This window comes from Balaenoptera borealis (genome assembly GCF_965194805.1).
Source record: "Balaenoptera borealis genome assembly, chromosome: 8".
Classification (NCBI taxonomy): Eukaryota; Metazoa; Chordata; class Mammalia; order Artiodactyla; family Balaenopteridae; genus Balaenoptera; species Balaenoptera borealis.
Genome location: NC_138865.1, coordinates 31342264 through 31366554, shown reverse-complemented (window position 1 = coordinate 31366554; position 24291 = coordinate 31342264). Strand labels below are relative to the sequence as shown.

The 24291-nt window shown below is 38.3% G+C and overlaps 2 long non-coding RNA genes across 14 annotated transcripts in view; one reads left to right on the top strand and one right to left on the bottom strand.

The window, feature by feature from the left end:
- The window catches only part of LOC309634366, a 111846-nt gene that overhangs the window by 55141 nt on the left and 32414 nt on the right, over window positions 1-24291 (top strand). For 4 of the 12 annotated variants that reach the window (XR_014248043.1, XR_014248044.1, XR_014248045.1 and 1 more), the window contains 2 exons: window positions 260-329; window positions 2505-2601. The exons of 2 other annotated variants lie outside the window; for them this stretch is intronic. This is a non-coding gene — a long non-coding RNA (uncharacterized lncRNA). Of the gene's footprint in view, window positions 1-259; window positions 330-470; window positions 1101-2504; window positions 2602-24291 lie in introns of those variants that run through there. 6 more of the 12 variants (XR_014248047.1, XR_014248048.1, XR_014248049.1 and 3 more) reach the window with 2 other exon arrangements.
- The window catches only part of LOC309634369, a 38109-nt gene continuing 16541 nt past the window's right edge, over window positions 2724-24291 (bottom strand). Inside the window, exons 3-5 of one of the 2 annotated variants that reach the window (XR_014248062.1) lie at window positions 9667-9714; window positions 6397-6436; window positions 2724-2852 (exon numbers count right to left, since the gene is read on the bottom strand). This is a non-coding gene — a long non-coding RNA (uncharacterized lncRNA). The remainder of the gene's footprint in view (window positions 2853-6396; window positions 6437-9666; window positions 9715-24291) is intronic. The other variant, XR_014248063.1, reaches the window with a different exon arrangement.

Sequence of the window (24291 nt, the reverse complement as noted above, 5' to 3'; positions counted from 1 at the left end):
GTTGGAAGACAGCTTTGGCTGCTGGTCCCTTAGGGTTGCTTTAGCTATACACAGTGCCCTGCCAATTTTTATCTCTCCCTGGATAGGCTTCATATCCAGTGGCCAAATCAAGCAAGGGACAAATCAGCCTGAAGACAATTCTATCAAGAATTAATTTTTAGCCCTATGACTGCACATTAGATCCAGTGAAACTGTTTGGGAACCTGAGTCTGATTTCTACTCAGCCCAATGATGCTCCCTTTTTTTTTTTTTTTCCCAGTTCTTTTTTAAAGAAAACATCCTGCTCACAAAACTCTGACGCAAAGACAATTCCAGGGAACCAAACTGAGGTAAGATTTATTGTTTTTTTACAAACACAAATTTTTAGAATGGCTTGTACCTTAGGTGTGTAGACTTTTTTCTATCTTTTTTCTTCTCATTTTGGTCTCCTTTCTGTCCCCAGCCATTTTTCCCTTTTTTTCTTTCTTTAGGTGTCCTAGTGGTCCTGAGTGACCCCTGCTGCAAGCGGTGGCCTCCCTTTCTAGGGTGTCCCAGTCAACTTTAGAGGGCCCAGGGTCCACATCCAAGAGAGCAGTGGTTGTGGCATCCTGATTTTGTGACAGTGTGGTTTTGATTAGGAGACTTTTAGCATGCTAATGGGCAGCAGCACTTAGGAGATTCCAAGCAGGAGATCTGTAATCTCAAATCAGTTGATAAACCTCCTCAGCTATCTTAGGGGGAATGAGAATGAAGTGCTCCTTCTCTTTGACAAAGCTTCTTACCTTGACCAAACTCTATTAGGCTCCCCTAAACTTTCCAACTAGGCTTTCTTCTATATTCCTATCTGCATTGTCTGATTTTAGCAAGAATCTTGCCACATCAGTGTGGCCAGAATCCCCCAGCCTTGATATCTGATCACCCTGGATATCTAATTAGGTTCCTCATTCTCCACCACTCTCCTGGTGATGTCTGATTACCCAAGCCTGCCATTAGCAAGAATCCTGTTAGGTAAGCTTAGCCAGAAACCCCTTACCACTGATGTTCCTCTTAGTCGTTTTCCATCCACTGACCCACACGCTGCTCCTTGGGTATAAATCCCTACTTACCCATGCTATATTCAAAATTAAGCCCAATCTCTCCACCTGCCACTTCAAGACCCTATTGCAGTGGTCCCTACAACCATCGTGATGGTCCCCCTTGAATAAAGTCTTACCCTTCTTTAACAAGCGTCATGAATAATTTTCTTGTTTAAAAGTTAGAATATTATTTTTTCTTTAACACCCTTTCCCTTTTTCATTAAACACTGAGCCACCAGTCTTCATCAATGGGATACCTTATACTCTACTGTATTGAAGTATGAAATGCAACAGAAGCAACTTAAGCAACAACAGAAAAATTTGCCTTCAAGCAACATTTAAGCTCTTTTGTGTGCCATGGCTTCCATGAGAGCACCCCATGATGAACCCAGTGGGTTCCTATAGTGTACCTGAGACAGACACCTGGACTCTTTGCCAGGGTCACCCTCTAAAAGGACAGGCCAATGCAATCTCTTACAGAATGGGGAGACTCAGTTGAGCAGTGACAAAGATTCTTTTTTTTTTCTTTTTTTCTTTATTTTTATTTTTTTTATTAAAGTATAGTTGATTTACAATGTTGTATTAATTTCTGTGGTACAGCAAAATGATTCAGTCATATATATATATATATATATATATATATATATATATATATATATATATATATACATTCTTTTTTATATTCTTTTCCATTATGGTTTATCATAGGATATTGAATATAGTTCTCTGTGCTATACAGTAGGACCTTGTTGTTTATCCATTCTATACATAATAGCTTACATCTGCTAACCCCAACCTTCCACTCCATCCCTCCCCCAACCCCCTCCCCCTCAGCAACCACAATTCTGTTCTCTATGTCTGTGAGTCTATTTCTGTTTTGTAGATAGGTTCATTTGTGTCATATTTTAGATTCCACATATAAGTGATATCATATGGTATTTGTCTTTCTGACTTACTTCACTTATTATGATAATCTCTAGTTGCAAAGATTCCTTTTTTAACCAAACTTTAGTCAGGCTCCTCTGAACCCTCTTCTCAACTAGGTCCTGACTTTGGGATTCTGTGTCCATCTTTGCATTGCCTAGGTTTATCAAGAATCCTGTCAAATCAGTTTAGCCAGAATCCTCCATATTTGATCACCCTTGATATATGACCAAATTCTTCCTCCCCCACCATCCTCCAAGTGATGTCTGATCACTCTGGCCTCCCTTCATCAAAAATTCTGCTAGATTAGTTTAGCAAAAAGTACTCCACCTTCCCAGTAATTTCTACCCACTGACCCCTCAACCTGCTCCTTGGCTATAAATCGCCACTTTTCCTTTTTGTGTTCATAGATGATCCCAGTCACTTTCCCCTATTGAAATAATATTGACGTCCATTCCAACAGTCCTGAATAAGGAGTTCCTTACTATCTATAATAAAAATCAGAATACTTTTTTTCTTTAACAGCAGCCTACAAGAAGTGACATCAACAAGAAGGTCGAATAAGTTGTCCCTCATCATATCCCACTCTCAATAACAACTGGGCATCTGTCCATAGACAAAAGTGTTTTTGTGGGAGCTGTGGAATCCAGCACCAAACAACAAGTGGCCAGAGAGGAGTCTCACATACTTGTGTATCCAGTAATGGGCATACAGACCTTGGTCCAGCTGTGGACCCTGAAGTGGCCTGTGTTCCAGCTCCAGCTCCTCTTGGCCATGGTCCAAGAGCCCCTGGAGAACAGTGGCTTAGATAATCACCCACAATAAAAGAGTCTTTGTGAGAATCCAGGTTTCCAGTGAAGAAGCTCTGGCACACTGTTGGAGCAAAATAATCCAAGATTGAATACATTGGGGAAGATAAGAGGAACAATTAAGACTTTACCTGTGTCACCCCTCCTCCAAAGAATCACAGTTTAAGGCAAAGAGAGAGCCCTTCTTGGCCCATGATTTCTCCCTTGGGGGAGAGTGAGGGTGTGTAAGTGAGCACTCAGCTTACCCTGCTGTGCAGGAAGCTCCCAAAGAAGAACATTATTTCTCTTGCCCCATCCAGAGTAACTGAGTCATGAGCTGCGTGACGGGGGGGTGGTGAGTAGGTAGCACATCAGCTAGGGCTCAGATGGTATCAAAGGGATGTGGATTCTACTAACCACACCACAGACTCCATTGGGAGACCCACCAACAAGCTGCTGGACCACTCACCCATGTATTACCCCAATTGCCCCATGGGTATTTACAGTGCTACACACACATCACCCCCACACACTTCCACTCCTTGGTTGGCTCTCTGTGCAGTCTCCTAACAGTTTAGAGAACAGGGTTTTGCAGATGACTAATGAGCATATGTAGAAAGCCAGCCTGAGTCTGCAGACTTGAGAGAGACCCAGGTCTCTCTTAAGCATTTAGCACTGCTCTTGGGAAAGCAAAAGCCCAGCCTGGTGCATTGCAGGATTGAGGGAAGGCATACAAGCTTAATAATGTCACAAGAAGGAATAAGTGTGAAGCATACCCACAGAATGTCTAAGGAAGCCACAGAATCCCTAGCAGGGCTAACGGAAGGCATTTCTCAAAGACCAAAAGAAGTGACTGATAGTTCAGATGTGAAGACAGCAACACAAGTCTCCAAGGAACATGAAAACTCAAGGAAACATGATGGCACAAAAGGATCACAATGATCTTCCAATAACAAATCCCAAAGACATGGAGATATGTGATTTAGTTCATAAAGAATTCAAATTAGCTTTTTAAGGAAGCTCAGTGAGCTACAAGAAAACACAAAAAGACAATTCAAAAAATCAAGAAAACGAGATAGAAATCATAGAAAGAATCAAAATAAATTAAGGAGCTGAAGAATGCAATGAATGAAATGAAAAATGCAATAGAGCATCAACATCAGAATGGATCAAGCAGAGGATTATACGAAGTAGAAGACAGGACCATTGAAATTATCCAGTCAGAGGAGAAAAAAAACGAATATAGAATAAAAAAGAGTGAAGAAAGCCTACATGTATTTTGTGATACCATCAAGAGAAGTAACCTAATAATTATTATAGTCCCAGAGGAGAAGAGTGAGAAGGGGGCAGAAAGTTTATTTAAAGATATAATAGTAGATAACTTCCCAAATGTGGGAAGAAATTTGGCCATCCAAGTCCATGAAGCCCATAGGTACCCAAAGAAATTCGACTCTAAAAAGATCTCCTCCAAGACACATTATAATAAAACTGTCAAAACATCAGTTTTATTTTGTAGGTTGGGTTAGATTATATTTAGAGAGAATCTTAAAAGCAGCAAGAGAAAAGAAGCGTATCACCTACAAGGGAACACCCAAAGGGCTATCATCAGATTTCTCAGCAGAAACAGACTAGGAGAGAGTGAGATGATAAATTCAAAGTGAAGAAAGAAAAAACTGCCAACAAAGAATACTTTATCCAGCAAAGATGTCCTTTAAAAATGAAGGAGATAAAGACTTCCCCAAACACACAAAAGCTGAGAAAACTCATCACCACTAGATCTGCCTTACAAGAAATGCTGAAAGGAGTTCTTCAAGCTGAAATGAAAGGATGCTAGTGAGTCACATGAAAACATATGATAATATACAACACACTGGTAGAGATAAATATGTAGTCAAATTCAGGCCATTCTAACACTATAATATGGTAGCGTATTAATGACTTCAACTCTAGTAAAAACACTATAATAATTTGTTAATGAACAAACAATATAAAAAGAGGTAAATTGTGACATTGAAAATATAAGAGAGGAAAAAGTAAAAGGATAGGATTTTATGAGATCAAACTTAAGTTTTTATCAGCTCAAAATAAACTTTTTATCTATAAGATGTTTTGTGTAAGCCTCATTGTAACTGCAAAGCAAACACCTACAGTAGATACACAAAAGATAAAGAGAATCACAGCATATATAATGGAAAATCATTTCACAAAGGAAGACAGCAAGAGAGGAAGAAAGGAACAAGGGAACTACAAAAGAGCAAGAAAATGTTAATAATATGGCATACCCAGACAACCCTCAGAATGGGAGAAAATATTTGCAAATGAAGCAACTGACAAAGGATTAATCTCCAAAATATACAAGCAGCTCATGCAGCTCAATATCAAAAAACAAACAACCCAATCCAAAAATGGGCAGAAGACCTAAATAGACATTTCTCCAAAGGAGACATACAGATTACCAACAAACACATGAAAAGATGCTCAACATCACTAATCATTAGAGATAATGCAAATCAAAACTACAATGAGGTATCACTTCGCACCAATCAGAATGGACATCACCAAAAAATCTAGAAACAATAAATGCTGGAGAGGGTGTGGAGAAAAGGGAATCCTCCTGCACTGTTGGTGAGAATGTAAATTGATACAGCCACGATGGAGAACAGTATGGAGGTTCCTTAAAAAACTAAAAATAGAGCTACCATATGACCCAGCAATCCCACTACTGGGCATATACCCTGAGAAAACCATAATTCAAAAAGACACATGTACCACAGTGTTCATTGCAGCACTATTTACAATAGCCAGGACATCGAAGCCATCTAAATGTCCATTGACAGATGAATGAAGAAAGAAGATGTGGCACATATATACAATGGAATATTACTCAGCCGTAAAAAGGAACGAAATTGAGTTATTTGTAATGAGGTGGATGGACCTAGAGTCTGTCATACAGAGTGAAGTAAGTCAGAAGGAGAATAACAAATACCATATGCTAATGCATATATATGGAATCTAATAAAACGGTACTGCTAAACCTAGTGGCAGGGCAGGAATAAAGATGCAGATGTAGAGAACAGACTTGAGGACATGGGTGGGGAGGAGAAGCTGGGATGAAGTGAGAGAGTAGCATTGACATATATACACTACTAAATGTAAAATGGATGGCTAGTGGAAAGTTGCTGCATAGCACAGGGAGATCAGCTCGATGCTTTGTGACCACCCAGAGGGGTGGCATAGGGAGGGTGGGAGGGAGGCTCAAGAGGGAGGAGGGGATATGGGGATATATGTATATATATATAGCTGATTCACTTTGTTGTACAGCAGAAACTAACACAACATTGTAAAGCAATTATACTTCAGTAAAGATGTTAAAAAAATGGCATATCCATCAAAATTACTCTAAATGTAAATGGATTAAATTATCCAATCAAAGACATATGCTGCTACAAGAGAATCACTTCAGCTTCAAGGATACATATAGACTGAAATTGAAGAGATGGAAAAAAGATATTTCATGCAAATGGAAAACAAAAGAAAGCAGGATAGCTATACTTATATTAGACAAAATAGACTGTAACATGAGACAAAGAAAAGTTTAAAAGCTGTAACAAGAAACAACAAGGACTTACTGTATAGCACAGGGAACTATATTCAATATCTTGTAGTAATCTATAATGGAAAATAATAAAATAAAAGAATATATATATATATATATATATATCCAAATTACTTTGCTGTACACCTGAAACTAACACAATGTTGTAAATCATTATTGTAAATCAACTATACTTCAATAAGAAAAAAAGCTGTAACAAGAGAAAAAGAAGGTCATTGTATAAAGATAGAGGCCAACTCACCAAGAGGATATAACAATCACAAATATATATGCGCCCAACTTAAATATATTAAGCAAATAATACAGATCAGAAGGGAGAAATAGACAATATAATTATAGTAGAGTGTGTCAATACACCACTTTCAACAAAGGATAGATTGTCCAGACAGAGAATCAGTAAGGAAATATACTTTATTTGATGGTCTATACTTTAGACCAAATGGACTTAATAGACATATATAGAACATTCCATCCAACAGCAGGAAATATACTTGCTTCTCAAACAAAAAAATGTCAACTTTACAGCTCAAGGAATTACAAAAAGAAGAACAAGCCAAATCTAAAGTTAGCAAAAGGAAGGACATAACAAGGTTCAGAGCAGAAATAAATGGCATATAGACCAGTAAAACAATAGGAAGATCAGTAAAACTAAGAAATGTTTTTAAAAAAATAAAATTGACAAACTTTTAGCTAGACTAAGAAAACGAAAAAGACTCAAATAGTTAGAAACGAAAGAGGAGACATTATAACACAATAAAACAGAAAATCAGATAACACAGAACAGATATCACAGAAAATCAAAGGATCAAAAGAGATTACTATGGATAATTATATGCCAGTGTTTTGTATAACCTAGAAGAAATAAATTCCTAGAAACATACAACCAACCAAGATGAAGGCATCTTGAATGAATGACGAAGACTTAGAAAATCTGAACAGACCAATTAACAAGTAGGGAGATTAAATCAGTAATCCAAAACCTCTCCAAAAGAAAAGCCCAGATTCCCCTGGTGAATTCTACCAATAATTTAAAGAATTAATGCCAATACTTCTCAAACTCTTACAAAAAAATTAAAGTGGAGGGAACAACCCAAACTCATTTTACAAGCCCACCATAACCCTGATACCAAAGCTAGTCATAGATACTACAAGAAAAGAAAACTATAGGACAATTTCCCTGATGACTATAGATACAAAAATTCTCAAAATAAAATAGCAAATCAAATTCAACAATACATTAAAAGGATCATGCCCTATGATCAAGTGTGATTTATGTATGCCTGGGATGCAAGGATGGTTCAACATATGCAAATGAATAAATGTAATACATCACCTTACTAGAATGAAAGATAAAGTCAATGACCATATCAATAGATACAGACAAAGCATTTGAGAAAATTCAACATCTTTTCATGATTAAAAAAAAATACTCTTCACAGATTGAGTATAGAAGTAATAAAAATCATATATGAAAAGCTCACAGCTAACATCATCCTCAATGGTGAAAGTTTAAAAGCTCTTCCTCTAAGATTGGGAACAAGACAAGGACATCCACTCTCATCATTCCTATTTAACATAGTACTAGAAGTCCTCACCAGAGCAATTAAGCATGAAAAAGAAATAAAAGACATCCAAATTGGACAGGAAGAAGTAAGATTGTCTCTGTTTGTACATGATATGATCTTGTATATAGAAAAATCCTAAAGACTCCACCAAATAAGCTTGTTAGAACTAATAAACAAAGTTGCAGGATACAAAATCAACATACAAAAAGTAGCTTTGTTTCTATACACAAGCAACCAAATATCTGAAAAAGCTACAAAGAAAACAATCCTCTTTACAACAATATCAAAAACAATGAAATAATTTGGCAAAATTTACCAAGGGGGTGAAAGTTCTGTGCAGTGAAAATTACATGACATTGATAAAGGAAATTGAAGATGACACAAAATAAATGTGAAGAGATCCTATTTTCATGGGAAGGAAGAATAAAACTGTTAAAATTTCTGTGCTACCCAAAGCCATTTATAGATTCAGTGCCAGCCCTCTCAAAATTCCAATGGCATTTTTCACATAATTAGAAAAAATAATCCTAAAATTTGTTTGGAACCACAAAAGGCCCTGAAGAGCCAAAGCAGTCCTGAGGAAGAAGAACAAAGTTGGAGGACTCACACGTCCTGATTTCAAACTTTATCACAAACCTATAGTAACCAAAACAGTATGGTACTGGCATCAACACAGATACCTATACCAATGGAACAAAATAGAGAGCCCAGAAATAAACCCACCCATATGTAGTCAATTAATTTATGACAAAGGAGATAAGCATATACAATGGGGAAAGGACAGTCTCTTCAATAAATGGTGTTGGATAACTGAACAGCCTCATGCAAAAAAAAAAACAAAAAATGAAACTGGACCGCTATCTTACACCATACATAAGTTTAAATCAAAATGGATTAAAGACTTGAAGTAAGACCTGAAACCATAACAACTCCTAGGAAAAAACATAGGCAGTAAGCTCCTTGACATTGGTCTTGGCGATGATTTTTTGGATTTGACACCAAAAGCAAAGGCAACAAAAACAAAAATAAATAAGTGGGACTACATCAAACTAAAAAGCTTTTGCACAGCCAAATAAACAATCAACAAAATGCAAAGGCAGCCTACACAATGGGAGAAAATATTTGCAAACCATCTATCTGATAAGGAGTTAATATCCAAAATATATAAGGAACTCATACAACTAGCAAAAAAAGAAGTAATCTGATTAAAAAATGTGCAGATACCTGAATAGACAGTTTTCCATTTTGACAGTTTTCCAAAGAAGGCATACAAGTAGCCAACAGATACATGAAAGGTACTTAGTATCATTAATTAGTAGGGAGATACAAAAAAAAAAAAAAAAAAAGCCCACAGGGTATCACCTCATACCTACTAGAATGGCTATTATGGAAAAAAAAAAAAAGAATGGCTATTATGAAGAATGTGGAGAAAAGGAAACCTTTGTGCACTGTTGGTGGGAATGTAAATTGGTACAACTATGGAAAACAGTATGGAGGTTCCTCAAAATAATTAAATATAGAACTATCATATGATACAGCAGTTCCACTTCTGGGTATTTTTCTGAAGAAAACAAACATTAATTCAAAAAGACATACGCACCCTATGTTCATTGCTGCATTATTTATAATAGCCAAGATATGGGAACAACCAAAGTGTCCATCAACAGATGAATAGATAAAGAAGATGTGTTATATATACACAATGGAATGTTACTCACCATTAAAAAAAGAATGAAATCTTGCCATTTGTGACAACATAGATGGACCTAGAGGGTATAGGTGAAATAAGTGAAAATAAGTGAAATAAGTCAGACAGAGGAAGACATACTGTATGATTACACTTATATGTGGAATCTAAAAAATAAAACAAATGAACAAACAGAAGACAGAAACAGAGTTATAGATACAGAGAACAAACAGGTGGTTGCCAGAAGGGGATGTGGTGGGGGGGTTGAGTGAAATAGGTGAGGGAGATTAAGAGGTACAAACTTTCAGTTATGAAATAAATGAGTCATGGTGATGAAACATACAGCATGGGGAATATAGTTAGTATGTTGTAATATCTTTGTATGGTGACAAACAGTAGCTAGATTTATCCTGGTAATCATTTTGTAATGTATAGAAATATTGAATCACTGTGTTGTGCATCTGGAACTAACATAGTGTTGTAAGTCAATTATACTTCAATTTAAAATTTTTTAATTAAAAAATTAAAGTAACAAGTGTTGGCAAGGATGTGGAGAAAAGGGAACCCTTATGCACTGTTGGTGGGAACGTAAATTGGTATAACCACTGTAGAAAACAATATGGAGGTTCCTCAAAAAATTAAAAATAGAACTACCATATGATTCAGCAATCCTACTTCAGGGTATTTATTGAAAGAAAATTAAATCACTATCTCAAAGAGATATCTGCACCCCTATGTTCATTGCAGCATTATTCACAATTGCCAGGACATGGAAACAAGTGTCCATCAATAGATGGATGGATAAAGAAAATGTGGTATGTATATACAATGAAATATTATTCAGCCATAAAAATGAAGGAAATCCTGCCATTTGAGACAACTAGATGGACCTTAAAGGCATTATGCTAAGTGAAATAAGTCAGAGAAAGACAAATACTATATAATGTCACTTATATGTGGAATCTAAAAACAGGACAAAATGACATAAAAAACAACAACAACAAAACTGAGCTCATAAATACAGAGAGCAGATTGATGGTTGGCAGAGGCAGAGGTTTTGGGTGGGTGAAATTGATGAAGGGGGTCAGAAGGTACAAACTTCCAGTTATTAAATAAATAAATCATGGGGATGTAATGTACAGCATGGTGACTATAGTTAATAATACTATATTGAATATTTGAAAGTTGATAAGAGAGTAGATCTTAAAAGTCCTCATCACAAGAAAAAAGTATTGTAACTGTGTATGGGGATGGATATTAACTAGACTTATTGTGGTTATCATTTCACAATATATACAAATATGGAATCATTATGTTGTACATCTGAAACTAATATAATGTAATAGCCAATTATAACTCAATTTAAAAAAGAAAATTAGTAAAATTCTCCTGTTAGGAAAAAAATGTGCTACTTAGGAACATTCCACATTGTTCAGGTTCTCTGCTCCCGACTAAAGTGGTCTGGAAGAACTATATATGTGTTGCTCATAATGAGGTTAAAAGGAATAAAATAACATAATCGAGGCTTAGGTGAAAATAATAGCTAAAACCGAAAGAGGGGGACATTAAACCTGTTATCTACGAATTCCAGAATTTTGAGGCTAGGAGTAAATGGGGCTCAAGTCACGTTGGGGAGAGTCACAAAGTCCCAAGTCTCTAAGGCATGTTTGGAGACCAGAGTTTCTAGTGAGCCATTCTTCATATGAATTCATACTGATTCTTAGAACCATGGATTCATCTGATTCATCAAATCATGAATGCATACTGATTCACAGAACCATGGATTCACCTGATTCATAGAACCATAAATTCACACTGATTGATAGAGCCATAATTTCATACTGCTATCTCTAATTCTAATCCAGCACCACAGAGTACATTATAGCCTTCTTCTTTTATTTGTAGTTTCTTTCTCCAACAGAGAGAACGTGGGTCTCATTATCCATAATATATTTACTCCTTACTCAATCCTAGAATACACATTAAAAAGTGTGGGGTACCACACCCTAATCCTTTTTTATTTTAATTATTTTTGAACACATAAAAATTAACATATTTCTAACTGTAAGAACAGTTAAACATTATACTCAAAGCAGTGTCCCTCTTCCTATTCCTATTCCTCTATTCCCATTTCCCCATCCTTTCCACTTGCCCCTTCCCATCTCCGTCATCTCATTAGTTTTTAGTTTATATTTTCTGTGGGGTTTTTTTGGCACACGTGTATATTTTCCTGTTTCCTGTCCTCTCTTGTATGAAAAGTAGACACTTCATGAGGAAGTTCTTATCCTTAAGTCTAATCTAATACCTAGACAAATGACAAAATCTCAATTATTTGGCAACTTCAACTGGATATGTAAAGAAATGACAAATAGCTTCAAAAACTAAACTGAACTATTGAATCTACTTTCTCTTTTTCTTTGTCCATAAACATTGTGGTCCTGATTTTGAGCACCTAAAGTCACTTACCATTAGACATAAGTGTAAGCACAGAATGGCAGCGGTCATCCTGATGCCATTCTGGTCTATTGAAATATTCATTCCTATTTCTAAACTAAGAATACATGCAAGCTTAAAAACTTCTTCTTATCAATAAATATAAGGGTTTGAGCTAAGTGGATCTCTGATGCCATTCAGCTCCAAGATTCTGTGAGTCTCTGCTCCCATGGTGCCATGGTTCTAATATTCCAAACCACAGGAGAATCATTTTACTGAGACATTTACAGGCAGTCCCACTCTCCTGGCTTGAACCCCCTCTGCCAGAGTTTGAACATGGGTGGAATGAGTTACACAATGAAGAAGAGCACCATAAAAACAGGAGATCCTGTATACCTGCGGAAGGCCCTTGTGTACAACCTTGGAGAGGAGAAGAGGACCAAGCTCCACATTCAAAAACTCCAGAAGGCTTTAAATATCCGGTTCAGGGAGATCGATAAAGAGAAAGCAGCCTTGAGGAAATTTTGGGGAAAGCTTCAGAAGACAACTGGCTATTTTCCTCAAATGTCCTTCTGGTGACCAGTGCCACTGTAGATGAGGAGCTCCTGGAAAAGTTTCAATACAAAACACATCTGTGTCTCCTTCTGTTATCTCTGTGTGACCCAAGAAAGCATTATTTAAAAACCACTGGGACAAGTCAAAAAAGAAAAAAGACTATAGAATTGAAGATAAAAATGGAATGTCTAGAAGAGAATCAACAGGTATCTCCTACAAAAGAGACACTAAGTCGTCGTTATTTCCAGATGATTCCGTATCTTTACAACTTGAAGTGGTAATATGCAGTGCATACATTATTTCCATTCAAACTTTCCTTGAGATCAGAATAAAGCTTAGCCATTGTAGAACTCTTTCTGATATTGATGGTGGAATATACATATTTGTCTTAATCCTGTTCTTTTCTCATTGATGTCATTTTCAATTATTTTCCTATAGTTTTCATAGCATGAATAAAAGTTGAGGCAAAAGTTAGTTTGAAAATAATGTTATAGTAGGAAAACCTTAGAATCTTGATTCTATAAGGGACCTTGATTCAGATCTAGGTTTTATCATGTATTACCTATGTGATCCTGGATTTAGAAACTCTTTTCTTTTAATCAAGATAGAGATAAAAATACCTATATCAAAAGACTGCTTTAAGGATTAAATAAGACAGTATATGTACAGGGCATATTGCAGGTACCCCCAAATGGTAATAGCTAGTATTATAATTAATTTTGTTATAATTATGATTTTTATTACTATATAATGGAGCTCAGATTCTATGTCTAGCTCTTCTACTAACATCCTGGGTCACTAGACAAGTCTATTTCCATTCCTAGGCCTTGGTTTGTGCAAAGCTATAATGTGAGAACTGGACTAGATCATGTCTAAGGCCCCTTCCAGCTTTAAATTCTTTGAAACTAAAACTCCATAGTTCTACTTTGAAATGTGCTTACAGGACAAAGAAAGGATCCAGCAATCAGAACGCATGTCAAGGTGACTTATGGGTTTGGATATATATTCCTGTTTAGCCATGACTAATCTACCAATCTCATGTTTAAAGATACATGCTATTCAAATATATATTCTTAGCAGTCTCTCATGATATATTTGCTGGGTGACTGCAGACCAAATGCGACTCACTTCTTGAAAGTCCTTGGATTAAGTTCCATGTCCTTATTACTTGTTTAGGCTCTGCAGTCAAACAGACATGGATTCTGCCAGATATTGCTGTTTAATACTAGGCAAGTTAGCTAATATTTGTATACCTTCATGTATACCTTAAGTTGCTTAGATTTTTTAATTGTACAGTGGAAATAATAGTACTTGACTCAGAAGACTGTTGTGATGTCTTCTTGTGATATCACATATAAATCTGTTAGCACAATATCTAATATATTGTAAGCATTCATTACATGCAATTGCTGTGGTTACTATTACTGGGAATAGGCAACAAGTGGAGCTTCTGGGCTGAGAAATGACTTTATGGATGATCTCAACACTCATAGAGTGAGTCATTACTCTTGGATCTCAGGTATAATGATCTGCTTAGCTAGATTTAAACCACCTGCAGTAGAAATGTATACACGTGTATCCAAAAAAGCTGATACAGAGATAGAGATAGATAGAGATAGAGATAAACTCAAAGATTTAGAGGCTGATAAAAGACATGACCACAGGATAGCAGTAGCACACAATGAGCTTTATTTGGGCAGTGCTTGATGGGTTGCATGAGAAGGGACGTCCCTCACAGCAGGAGGCCTGCTGGAGGCTGTGGCATGGGACCCCCACCCAGAAGAGAAACAGGGCAAAGGAACTCCTGCGTGAGAGGGGAACTGGAGAGGGGGCTTAAGTGTCTAGGTGATGTTGCTCAGCAGCAAGATGGGCGTGTACTCGTTTGCTTGGGCTACTGTGGCAAAACACTACAGGCCGGGTGGCTCGAACAACAGACGTTCATTCTCTCAGTTTTAGAGAGTGGGAGGTTCAGGTGTGTCAGCAGGCTGGTTTCTCCTGAGGCCTCTCTCCTTGGCTTGCAGATGGATATCTCCCTGTGTCCTCGCATGGGCTTTCCTCTGTGCATGTCTGTGTTTGTGTCCTTATCTCCTCTTCTTGTAAGGATACCAGTCAGATTGGATTAGGTCTACCCTAATGAGCTCATTTTACTTTAATAACCTCACTGAAGACCATATCTCCAAATATAGTTACATTCTGAGGTGCTGAGGGTTAGGACTTCAACATATAAATCTGGGGGGACACGACTGAGCTCATAACAGGGAGTTTCTGGATCAAAGAGCTCTGAAGAACAGCAGCAGTTTGGGGTCTTTTACAGCCCCAAGACTAGTCTTATCTATGGCTAGCACATGTTGGGTATAGTTTCACAGGTTTTATGAAGAAGACAGGCTATAAGTAGCTAAGAATGAGCTTATTTGGACTATATTTAAAGCAATTGGGGGCATTCCCTGGTTAGGACTCAGCACTTTCACTGCTGAGGGCCCAGGTTAGATCCCTGGTAGGGAAACTAAGATACCGCAAGATGCATGGTGGCGCGGCCAAAAAAAAAAAGGAATTCAATTTGTAAAAATTTGAGTTTGATACCATCACTCTTTGAGCTAGAGGTCTCAGCCTGCTGTTAAGAAGTAAACAGCATGGGACTTCCCTGGTGGCACAGTGGTTAAGAATCCGCCTGCCAATGCAGGGGACACGGTTTCGAGCTCTGGTCCGGGAAGATCCCACATGCCGCGGAGCAACTAAGCCTGTGAGCCACAACTACTGAGCCCAAGAGCCCCAACTACTGAAGCCTGAGCACCTAGAGCCTGTGCTCTGCAACGAAGAGTAGCCTCCCGCTCACCGCAACTAGAGAAAGCCCACGCACAGCAACAACTCAAGACCCAACGCAGCCAAATAAATAAATAGATAAAAAGAAAATATTAATAAATAAATACATAAATAAAAAGAAAGAAAAAAAAGTAAACAGCATAGGGACCAATATACAGGGACATCTTTGGCTCATTTATACAATAATATATCCCCTGGCTCCATGTTGTTTTATAATCTAAGTTGTGTATAACTTTGTAATGTCTGGGTCAGCAGCCAGCAATAAAGCATTCTAAATGCCCCAAATCCTACAAGGGCATAAAGCCCATTTCAAAGCCCATTTTCAGCCAGTTGACCCACTTAGTGGGGGGAAGTCAGGAGAATAGATCAGAAAAGGAGAAGATTTTGACTTGTTCAATCAATTTAGTTAATAGAGTGACATTATGACTCCTTTGATACATGTCCCTGGCTATCTTTAAAACGTGGTAAGTGTTATGACTCACATGCAGCAAGATATGTGAGGAAGTGCACAGACACAAACACACCCCCATTTTAACAGCTAATAAATAACCTAGGGCTATGCAGTTGTCTAATGCCATGGTCCCTAAAGTACACTGAGATTCAGCCAAGAGTTCTAATCCCTGGGCCATTTGTTTCATTTCCGTGGATAATTCCTTGGACATGGCTATCTGTGTTTCTTTGTGAAGTGTCCCACACATATGCTGTTCTATTTCCAGAGTTAGTGAACCTAGAGTGATTAGTGCCAGGGGGACTATTAGCAGAGCTCGTTTGTGTCATTGGAGAGCTGTGGCTAGTGTGGCTTGTGAAAACAAGGACTTGGGATGTTCTGCTGCTGAGTAAAAATCTACTGGAATTTTCAGCCAAATTCAAGTGCAGGGAAAACTTTGCAGTGTTGGGTGGGAGGAAGCTTGTGATAGGGGAGACTATTTGATTCTCTTTCAGGTCCTCCAGCCTCCCTCTGCTGCCTATATGCTCTGTGTTTGTAGGAAAGGTATATTTGCACAGCTTAGTGCAATTCCAAGTGGTGTGAATAGGAGCATACAATGTCATGGTCGAACAGACTTGAATGTTCTCTACCTCACACTCAGCACCTGGGTCAACTAATGGGTTATGTGCTTAGCCCACCACTGTCTACACATTTATGTGGCAAGCCTCACATAAATTCGTTGGATGTTGATGCTGTTGTTGGATGTTAATGGTGAAGGGAAGAGGCTCATCTTGATGGGTGAGGTTTATAGGAGAGTTTGGCCGTTATGCTGTGTACTAAAATCAGGTTGTAGGAATCTAACCCAGCATGCAGTTAGATCTGCATACATATGTATTGCCGTGGCTAAGGCTGTATGCAGATTTGGTTTGGTGGGCAATTGTATATTCCTTCTCGTTGAGATTGGTGAGCATTAGTGATTGAGTTTCCTGCTGACTGCCATAATAAGTAGCATCAGTGTGTGCCCATGGACATGGGATAGGTTTCACAGATACTCTCAGCAGTCTGATAAAAAGTTAATTTAGACATGCACCAAATTAGTTCCTGAACCATGGGGCACTCACATATGGGATCCTCCCAAGTGGGCCAAATTATTTCTAAAAGCAGACATCAATTGTATTATACATTTGTCCCAATTCTATCCCTATTTATTACAAGTTTGCTGTGTTTCACTGTGGGACCCTCTGCTCCATGGTATCCAAACCTTCCTAGGGCAGACGTTAGAACAGCTTTCATAGTGGCCCCTTGGGAGGTGGTGTTGTGACTACACCAATAAATTTCCTCCCAGGTTAGCTTTGCTACTTGTCTTTTCATTATTGTTTCTATATTCTGTAAGGTGGGATTTTTAGGTTTTTTAAAAATTGAGATATAATTGACATATAATATTGTATTCACTTTAGGTGTACAGCATAATGATTTGATATATGTATATATTACAAAATGATAACCGCAATAAGTTTAGTTAACATCCATCACCACACATAGTTTACAATTCTTTTTCTTGTGATGAGAACTTCTAAGATCTACTGTCTTTACAACTTTCAAATATACAATATTGTTAGCTAAGTCATCATGCAGTAAATTACATTTCTAGGGCTTATTTATCTTATAACTTTCCAGTTTGTACTTTTTGACCACCTTCACCCAGTTCCCCCACTCCCACCCCAACCCCCCACCTCAGGCAACCACGAATCTGTTTCCTGTTATCTATGAGTTCTGGGGTTTTTTTGGTTTTTGATTTTGTTTTAGATTCCACATATAATTGAGATTATATAGCATTTGTCTTTCTCTGACTTATTTCATTTAGCATAATGCCCTTGAGGTCCATCCATGTTGTCGCAAATAGCAGAATTTCCTTCTTTTTTATGGCTGAATAATATTCCATTATACATATATTTATATTATATTATACTTCATATATATGTATGTATGTGTGTATGTATGTATGTGTGTGTATATATATATATATATACACACATATACATACATATACATATATATCACATTTTCTTTATCCATTCATCCATGAATAGACACTTAGGTTGTTTTCATGTCCTGGCTATTGTGAATAATGCTGCAATGAACGTGGGGATGCAGGTATCTCTTTGATATAGTGATTTCATTTCCTTCAGATAAATACCCTGAAGTGAGATTGCTGGATCATATGGTAGTTCTATTTTTAATTTTTTGAGGAACCTTCATACTTTTTTTCCACAGAGGCTGTACCAATTTACATTTCCATCAACAGTATACAAGTTTTCCTTTTTCTTCACATCCTCACCAACATTTGTTATTTCTTGTCTTTTTGAGAAGAGCCATTCTAACAGGTGTCAGGTGCTATCTCTTTGTGGTTTTTATTTGCATTCTCCTGATGATTAATGAGGTTGAGCACCTTTTCATATATCTGTTGGACAGTTGTATGTAATCTTTGGAAAACTGTATTCAGGTCCTCTGCCCATTTTAAAAATCAGATTATTTTTTATTTTGTTCTTGTTTCATATTACTTCATAGTGTTGTATGTATTCTTTATGTATTTTGAATATTAATCCCTTTTTAGATATGATTTGCAAGTATTTTCTCCCATCTTTTAGGTTGCCTTTTGATTTTGTTGATGGTTTCCTTTACTGTGCAGAAGCTTTTTAGTTTGATGTAGTCCCATTTGTTTATTTTTACTTTTAGTTCCCTTGCCTTTGTATTCAGATCCACAAAAACATTGCTAAGAGCTATGTGAAGGAAGTTACCTCCCATCTACGCTTTTTTCTAGGATTTTTATGGTTTCAGGTCTGATAGTCAAGTCTTTAATCCATTTTGAGTTAATTTTTGTGTATGGTGTAAGATAGTGTGGTCGAGCTTCATTCTTTTGCCTGTGGCTGTCCAGTTTTCCTGACACCATTACTGAAGAGACTATATTATCCCATTGTATATTCTTGATTCCTCTATCATCAGTTAACTGACAATATACGTGTGGGTTTATTTCTAAGCTCTCTATTCTGTTCAGTTGGTGCATGTGTCTATTTTTTTGCCAGTATCATACAGTCTTGATTATTAGAGCTTTGTACTATAGTTTGAAATCAGAAAAGCCTCTACCTTTGTTCTTTTCTCAAGATTGCTTTGGATACTCAGAGTCTTTTTGGTTTCATATAAATTTTAGGATTGTTTGTTCTATTTCTGTGAAAAAATAAACCATTGGATTTTGATTGTGTTGCACTGAATCTATAGATTTCTTTGGGTAGTAGGACATTTTAACAATATTAATTCTTCCAATCCATGAGTATGATATACACTCCCATTTATTTGTGTCTTCTTTAATGTCTTTCATCAATTTCTTATAGTTTTCAGTGTACAGATCTTTCATCTTCTTGGATAAATTTATTCCTAGGTATTTTATTCTTTTTGATGCAATTGTAAATGGGATTGTTTTCTTAATTTCTCTTTCTTTTTTTTTTAAATTTATTTATTTATTTATTTATTTTTGGCTGTGTTGGGTCTTCGTTTCTGTGTGAAGACTTTCTCTAGTTGCAGTGAGCAGGGTCCACTCTTCATTGTGGTGCGCGGGCCTCTCACTGTCGCGGCCTCTCCTGTTGAGCAGCACAAGCTCCAGACGCACAGGCTCAGTAGTTGTGGCTCAAGGGCCTAGTTGCTCCACGGCATATGGGATCTTCCCAGACCAGGGCTTGAACCCGTGTCCCCTGCATTGGCAGGCAGACTCTCAACCACTTCGCCACCAGGGAAGTGCTTAATTTCTCTTTCTGATAGCTAATTATTAGTGTATGGAAATGCAATGATTTTTGTATAATGATTTTGTATCCTGCAACTTTATTGAATTGGTTTATTCTAACAGTGTTTTGGTGGAGTCTTTAAGGTTTTCTAAATATAATATCATGTCATCTGCAAATAGAGACAGTTTTACTTCTTCTCTTCTGATTGGATGCCTTTATGTAGGTTTCTGAAATAAGGTCCCAGAACAATAACATTGGGCAGAAATTACCCTCAAATATTTCCCAAGTACTTATTAATGGTGGTTTTGATAGGTCTAGAAAATTCTGTAATAGCTGAAGCAAGTAGTTGGATAGAAAATAGTTGGGTAGAGAAACTCCCATGCAGAGAGCAGTTAGATTTCTCTATCAATATGATCAAATATGCTTTTCATGAGAATTGTCTGCTATAATACCCAAGAGATATGATTATTCACTGTGGGCAGCCAGTATTGCAATTATTGTAGAGCCCACCCCTACTGAGTGGTACATAAAATTTGCAGTTGGTATGTGAGGAGGTTAGGTTATGGAGCATTCTCAAGCCAGTTTCTAATTTCCTAGACATGCCTTAGCTTAGGTAACATTATATTGTACACATTGCCTTCCTTGAATATATTGATCAGTATCCAGGGAAGAGGTCCATGGTTACGTGCCCATGGCCACTTGGTTAGCGCAATTTCTTTCCACCTCAATAAATGAAGCTCATAGTGGTGAAGGAGAGAGATCATTGTAAAGAATAGAAAGAGAGGCCAGGGCTTCCCTGGTGACGCAGTGGTTGAGACTCTGCCTGCTAATGCAGGGAACACGGGTTCGAGCCCTGGTCTGGGAGGATCCCACATGCCGTGGAGCAACTGGGCCCGTGAGCCACAACTACTGAGCCTGCGTGTCTGGAGCCTGTGCTCCGCAACAAGAGAGGCCACGATAGTGAGAGGCCCGCGCACCACGATGAGGAGTGGCCCCCGCTTGCCGCAACTGGAGAAGGCCCTCGCACAGAAACGAAGACCCAACACAGCCAAAAATAAATAATTTTTTAAAAAAACACCTGAAAAAAACCTGTCTATTGATCTTACCACTCCTTGCAATTATCACTTTCAAAGAAAAAAATAAAAGAAAGAGAGGCCAATAACTGTAAGGGTATACATTGTTGTCAGGGTTTATATTTATCATCATCTCAGGGATTAGCAGGAGGTATACTTTTATCTCCATAATCCCATAAGGTTCGTTGGTATAGTCTCTGAATTACAGAGTTTTTCATTTGATTGTACCAATCCCGAGCATCCTGGTTGTAATTTGAGTGCACACTATATCTGGGCATTTTTTAGATGAGACTCGATAGGTAATGGCCATTGCTCTATTTTTTAATGGCACTAGTTAATAATAGTGGGTTTCATCTGATTTGAAGTTAAAGTTGGTCTATAGGGCTTAGAAGGCACCTATAAGTCACAAGTGGTATCACAGAGTCTAGCTTATCCAGAGGACTATTGCCAGCAGTAGTAGAGATAGGAGGAGGAGTGCCAGCCTCAGTGCTGATTGACCAACCCAAAGAGCCAATGGTGTGGTTCCCCCAGTCTAACCCATATTGTGTTTCTTTCTGTGATGTGAATGCCAAGGACATGGAGTGGGTGTGGGTAGGAACTTCTCAGGTAAGGAAGGGACACAGCAATAGAGTAGAGATTAAAGCCTGAGGTTGTCTGCAGCCAGCTATAGGATAGTGATGGTCCCCTGAGTGTCATCCAAGTGCTAGTACCCAGTCTGAGGGTGATTAGTTACACCTCCTGGGTGTCAGGATCAGGTCCATGTTGGTTCCACAAAGTATGTGGGCAGCCTATCCAAGTGGTGTGGGTAGTTTGCTTGGCTCTCGCTGACGATGAGCAAACTCAGGCTGAGAATGGCCCCAGAGCCAGTGGTCCACATCAGGCTCTTATCAGGACCAAGGGGGAAGTGGTCAGGCTCTGTATTTTCTATGAGGGAGAAGGGAACGGTGCAGGTACTGAGCGGGATGTTCCTTTGCTGTGGGCAGCAACGTTAGAGCTACCATATCTGTGAAAACTGGTCATTGTGTTGTTTCTGATGCAGGTGTATACACCATTAGAGGTTGCAGCGTCTCTGTTGGTGGTTCCCTCAGTTGCTGTGAATTTAAATATGGTATAGTTATGCTATAGATTCCATGAATTTAATGTAATCAGGGAGTGTGGATTTAATGTAATCTCAGGAGAATGGGTAGCTTTCTTGACCACTTGGGAGACAGTTGTCCTCCAAGTTCTCTCAACAGCCGTTGTTTTAAAAGCCCTTTATGTATTTATGTGATACCTACCACTGTTATTTTGTAATGTCATTTCATAATGCTCATTATTGCATTTGCTTCATGGTGAAGTGGGAGCCTTGATCTGACTTTTTAGCTTGTGGCACTCCGAAAGGTTGTAAAAGCTGCTTTGTTTACACCTCAGTGACATTAGCAGAGGTTGATGCCTTGCATGGGTAAGGCAGTAGAAGGCCTGTGTAGGTAACTACCATTGTTAAGGCAAATTCAGTGGCCCCTGATGCTGCTGAGAGAGGCACAATGAAATTGATTTGCAAGTTCTGATGTGGCCCTTCTCTGCAAACTTTTCCTCTGATGTGGTAGGCCCAGTATCTAAATTTCTGGCATATGGTACAATACCCAGTGGCTTTTTGTAAATGCCTCTCTTTTGGGTCAGCTCATCTATTAACAATCCATTTTTGTCACTCCATGATGCCCAAATGCCCTGATCTCTCATGTGCCCACTGGTAGAAGGGACAAAATTCTGGGACTTTCCTTCCTGTTTTGGTGGATTGGTTAGTTTGTCAGCTTTGTTGTTGTATTATGCCTCTTAGATGTCTTGCTTAGTATGAGCCAAGATATGGTGCACCCAGCTTGGTAGAATGGGAACCAGTGTAGCTATTTTTCCCTCATATCTCTTTACCCCAAATGTCTTGGCCTTGTATTTTCCAGCCCTGATTTTGTCAAAGTCCCAATCAAGTACTTAGCCTGTTAGCCACCAACCAGGAACATATCTGTGAAAATACAAACCTTAAGAAAGTTTTTGTCAAGGGAATACTCCATTGCTAGGAGTACTGCATATATGGAAATTGGAGTATTTGAATAGGGGAGATAGGCTGCAGCTGCCATTGTGTGGCTCCCTTAAACCCACTGTTCACTCCACTGGTAAAGAATGACTATTGGTTTTCTTGTTTTAAGAGTGCTGACCATCTTCCCTTTAGCCCCCCTTGGGCAAAGGGTGGAGGCATTTCTGCAGTTTCATCAAGTTAACCTGAGTGGCAGGATATGTGGCTGTTTCCTCGTAGAGCATAACACTACAGTAGGTATGAGTTCTGCCCAATGCTGTAGATACCATTTCCATTTTAACAAGGAGACTTCTGATTCAGATCCATTTCTACAGGGAGCTTTTACCATTACCCAGGTCATAACAGAAATCTTGGTTCATAGGGTAATTTTCTCTGCCCCAGTAAGAACTTCAGCTTTGATCACTGAAAAGTGAAAAACTTACAGGTAACTTGATAAGACAGGGGACAGTGACTACTGGGGGAAATAATGCGTTGGTGCCAGAATGAACGTTCCTACCAAATGTTAGTTGGATCCCTTTAGCAATGTGAGAAATTAAAGTGCTAGGAGCTTGTCTCTTACTGGATTGGGGATAGTTCACTCTTCTGAATTGTAAATGTAACCTAACATTTTAATAGACTAGGAGGGGCCTTGTACTTTAGGGGGATACTTGTCCATCCCGTCAGTGAGTTGTTCACTCATGGCTGTACTGGCCTATGAGACATAGTCTTCGGCAAGTCCAATGAGGAGGATGTCATCCATATAACGCCAAAGCTGAGTTTCTGATGGAAGTGTCGGGCAGGCATCCAAGCCCTGGCTGCAAAGCCCTTGTGTAATTGCAGGGCTATTTAAGAACTCAATAGGTAATCAGGTAGAGGTATATTCTTGAGCCTCAAAGGAGAAGGTGAATTGTGGTTGACTGCAAAATTTTTACTGAATAGATCATGTTACCCAAGTCTATAATTCCAAACAATTTACCCATGTTGTTATGAATGTCATCCATCAAGGCGAGGATGGTAGAGGTACCCTAATAAAGAAAATAGCCTTGTTCAACTTTCTATAATCTATACTTCACCTCCAGTCATCAGTAGTGGCTTTAAGCACTGGAAATACAAGGTAACTGAAAAGTGAGATGGTGGGAATCAATATCCCTTCTTACCTAGGTCAGCTCTGATAGCCCCTTATCCTTCAGTGCCTTACCTTAGCTAGCTAGTACTGTGACATATTTATCACCTGTACTGGTAGGGAAGATTAATTTGTTCCCACTGAATGATACCAACCAATAACATAAAAGCCTTAGGCTTGTTTCCTGAGGTTACCTGCTGCTGAGTGATAAATGGAATATTTATAAATGGAATGGAATATTTATAAACGGAATATTTCCTGCCATATCAATAAACAAAGGATGTCACAGTGATCAAAGACTGCAACCCTCCAATGTGAGCCGGTGAGCCCTGAGGAAACTCAGGGCTGAAAAGAATACCTGCCATCTAGCAGCCATCAGACTGCAGCCACTCCCTGCGATGA